Source organism: Ornithodoros turicata, chromosome 2, assembly GCF_037126465.1.
Source record: "Ornithodoros turicata isolate Travis chromosome 2, ASM3712646v1, whole genome shotgun sequence".
Lineage (NCBI taxonomy): Eukaryota > Metazoa > Arthropoda > Arachnida > Ixodida > Argasidae > Ornithodoros > Ornithodoros turicata.
The window spans coordinates 98,211,189-98,215,509 of record NC_088202.1 but is presented as its reverse complement, the minus strand read 5'-3'; the positions used below and the strand labels follow the sequence as shown (position 1 = coordinate 98,215,509).

At 45.2% G+C, this 4,321-nt stretch overlaps 1 long non-coding RNA gene across 1 annotated transcript; it reads right to left on the bottom strand.

The window, feature by feature from the left end:
• Positions 1–214: 214 nt before the first annotated feature.
• Positions 215–3,018, bottom strand: LOC135383874 (uncharacterized). The gene is made up of 3 exons (XR_010420120.1): positions 1,985–3,018; positions 1,772–1,932; positions 215–312 (listed from the first exon to the last, which is right to left on the bottom strand). It is a non-coding gene; the product is annotated as an uncharacterized LOC135383874 (long non-coding RNA).
• Between the last annotated feature and the right edge of the window lie 1,303 nt (positions 3,019–4,321).

Sequence of the window (4,321 nt, the reverse complement as noted above, 5' to 3'; positions counted from 1 at the left end):
TAAGGGGGGTGCATACGCAATGTTAAATGCCCAATACAGGGAAACTAACGAGGAAACTGCAGTGATAAACACCTCAGTGATGGATCCCTGTGCTGTTACACTGACGCTTTGGCTCGCATGAGAGTCTTCCCCAGTGTGTACTGCTGCTGGATATGGTTGTGCTTGGCCTGAATCCTGTTGTGAAGAACAGAAGGACTGAAAGCGGGTCTAAGTCTTCGCTTTAATCAGAACAAGTGAGCGAGCCCACGCTAGGTTAACTAAAAGAAGAAGCTCCAGGTCAGCTTTTCTTTTTCCACATACGAGTTTCAACACCTGTAATAAGAAAGAACAAGACTTCTACAGTTTGTATCGGCACGTAGAACAACTATATATCACAGAGGAATTGGTCTTCTGACACATTCTTCTACAGTTCCACAGAGCTGTCCCCTATGGTCGAACAGCATTTAAACAAAAGCATTGCCTCGTGTTTAAAAAGCTGTACTGCAAAATGGGCTAGACGGGATCTGTGTATTGTTCCATACGTGCGAGACGGATCTTAGCTCTGTTAGGTCGACAACCCCCTGCTCAATGATGTAATCTGTTTGTTAATTGTCAGTCAGTTATGAGATTCCTTGTGATACAGCTGGAATGAGTACAGATCCTTGAACCACGTTATAACTGTGTGCTGCGATGTTCAGTAACTTGGAAACATGGCAATGAGGAAACATAGCTATTAGAAATATTTGCAGACACATTTTTTTTTTCTTTTTCTCCTGTATTTCATAATTAGTGAGCGCGACATGCCAATGTGGGACACTTCTGTAGCGCACCACACTTTTGGTAAGTCACTGGGAAACAATGAAAAAAAGAAGGAAGAGGGAAATAGGAAACCTGACGAGAGAATGTAGAGGACGCAGTAGCCAGCAGTATGTGCTACATTTTAAATTAAGGAACTGCCTACACTGCAACACAAGCTCATTTGTAACGTCCTTTTTGCCTCAAATTTCCAATCAGTAACATGGGCTCTTTAGTTTTTGTCATAGTGTTGTTGCTGGCCAGTCTCAAATGACGAGTAACTTCCCTCGCTATTACTTTCTTAGCGAAAATGTATTGAAGTATTTATCTTCTGGAGACGTTTCGTAATATAGGTAGTATAGAAACAAATACGACAAGCGAAGCATAGAAATAACGACGGGGGTTTGACAGAACTGTTCTGAGACATCATCAATTTATTCTGGCTTGTGTAGTTGTAATAGGACCGTAATCGGGAAAATGTGTAGAAGCGGAAACGCTTGGGACGCAAATGCGAAAGGGCACCGCACGCAGTGGCGTAGCCCACACAAATCGTGCAAATCCGAGAACATAATATATGTTTGTGTGTGTGACGATCGCGAAAGTTCTTGCAGTTCAAGACGTCTATCTAAAAGGCACTCTTGAATGGTTTTCAAAGTATGAGCTTTTCAAAATACTTCCAATCTCGTGACACCTCCTCATTGGTCATGACAGCCTATACGTGTAATCGTACTGTGAACGTCTAAATCAACTATTTTCGTTCCTTTTTAATCCTCAGTTTGCAGTGTGCACAAATATGTGTGTGTTGTCGACACAGGATCAGCGAGGGGGGGGGGCGAGTTTTCGTACCGAGCCCCCCCCCCCCCCCCCCCCCCCCTACCTTGGAGGTCTGGCTACGCCACTGACCGCACGCAAAGCTTTCTGGTCGACACTGATGAAATGCTACTTGACGATGAACAGTTAATATAAATACTACATTATGACACATGAAGTGTTGTACCTGCACAATGAGGCTGTCGGTTACGAGATCGCCAAAAAGGCGACTGCCTTACAGCCTCGAAAACATCGTAACGTTTGCATTCTCCACGGACGATTATTTTCTGTCTGGCCGTCCTGGTGTCACAAGGCGGACGGCCTCCATTATGGCGATATGGTCAGTATCTGGAAACACATAACACTGCTCATGCATTCAGTTGAACGCTAACACAAGCACCTTATCTGTGCTTTGCCGCGGCCAGTATCAACACGAACGCTGTCAACCCCTGATGCTGCCACACAAACTTTCCTTGACTGAAACACGCATGACCTGCAACACTCACGATAAGCTTACTACGCGATTGATCACGCAATGTGAAAATAAACTTTCAAACTATCTGAGGACGCTAGCCAACTGCACTCAAATGTCACGCGCGTCACAAACTGAGGTTTTGTATGTGTTTGTCCCTTCTATGTGTTCCAGCCTCAGAACATCAACTCCCTTCATGTTCAACAAACTGGATGATTGCGTGTTGCGCATCCCCACGTACTGCGCGCTCACGGTTGTAGTTGGCAGGATATACACCCCAAACCCATCGAAAAAAAAAAAAAAAGGTTCTACAGCGGTATTTTGTGACACCACCGGGAATACAGATCAACTGTGGGGTGTAAGTGGTGCCCTTTACACCCAGAAAACACGTTTTTCGTTTGAGTGCACCTGCGTGAACATTGTATCAAGACACCCATCAAAGAGGGCTGCGGGAGCAGCAATCTACGTTAGCAACAGCGCTACCAACGTCACCGCACAGCCGTATGCCCTCGTCAACCAACCAACGTCCGACATCGCCGATATAAGCGCGGCATACATCCCCCAAGGAGAACTCCTCCTGGCATGCATCTACGTTTCACCACACGCTAATCAAATTGATTTTGCTCAGTTGATCCACTCTACCTTCGAGTCGGACTGGAAACCAATCTTACTCATGGGAGACTTTAACCTAGACGCCCACAAAACTACTTTCGTGACCACTATAAAGGACTTAGACTTCTACCCCACGTCCAACATTCAAATGTCCACAACTCGGCACAGCTCCACCATCGACCTACGTCTTTACACGGTGCGTGCTAGGGCAAGTACACACACGAACCCTCACCACCAACTTCACCGACCACAAAGCACACCTCACCACTCTCAAACAATAACGAAATAAAACTTTGCCCCAGGTGCACCCGACAGCTATCGCTGTTCGTCAGATAGCGCGAAGAATTTGCGTTAATTCTGCCATTAAAAAAAAATTGTTTACAGAATTTGTACAATAAACCACAGTTACCTATAAATAAGTTTTCTCAGATGGGTTATGCAGTCAGGAAGACATCCTGTCGGAAAGCGTATGTATAACTACGGCTAGGACTCAGTTTCACCAACGCTGGTTAGCTTGCAACGGTTGCTAAAACTGAAGTTGACACTCAATTTTCTTTTCTTTTTTTTTACAAACGTGAGTTGGTGACGTGATGAATGTTTCTGTGGCAATAACCCCTTCAGTGAAGCAGAGTTAAGCGTTAAATTCAAGTTAAGGGACCGTTGATCTCGGTTCAAATGTTAATCTGCGTTGGTAGAACCAGGCCTTACTAGCGAAAATATATTAATTAACTTATTAATTATATGTTTACGGGGAAATGCGAGATAGCAGAATTTGAGCCTGCTATTCTTTAAATCAACCCCCTATTTAAAAAAAAATCCTGAGCGAGCACGTACTTGAGGTAAAATCGCTCAATTTTCCTATGCAAATGAGTCGACACCGAAACCACGCACTTCTCGAGCGAAAAAAAAAAAAAAAAAGAGCGGCGGGCATTTGCTTCGCGGGGCCATGTATTTTGTAGGGATGGAACTGATAAGGAGCAAACATTTATCTGTTGGCCGGATAAACCGCTTTCCTGCCGAGATAAGCCGAAAGTCAGGTCATTTCTGCGCTCGAGATGTGCGCAGTTATGGTTTCCGTTCATTTGCACATCAAAATTCGGCTATTTATATCTCAAAGTACTCACCAGGATTTCTTTTAAAAGGGCCGGACCATCGGCGTGGCGGAGTAGGTAAAAGCACCCGCTCGTTGGTGGTCGCCAAAGTCGTGCTGAAGACTGGGAGGTGCTGGGTTGAAATCCTTCTACCGGCTGTGCTGCGTGAGGTTTTCCCCGGTTTTTGCCGGGCAGAATAACCCGTCTGCAAAAACGGCAAACACTCTGTAGTGTGCAAGGTGCGGGTTCTGCATCCACATTTTTCATAGTCTCATGAGTGCTGCCCGTTGTCGTCCCTTCCTTGGTCAACAATTTAATCACGTAACGAAATTTCATGGTGTTATTTGCTTCGGGCATTGACACCTTGCGTAGCGAGGAACTGTATTACACACACCGAATGAGAGCAGATTGCTATATCTCTCCTGTTTGTGCTTATGATAGGAAAGGATGACAGAATACGATGCAATATGCCGTCACTCTATATTGCAGACGTGGCAACAGAGAAATTAATGAGGAGAAGAGAGGCTCCGTGAGACGCTGCTTGTAGGCGCAGGCTCTTGTG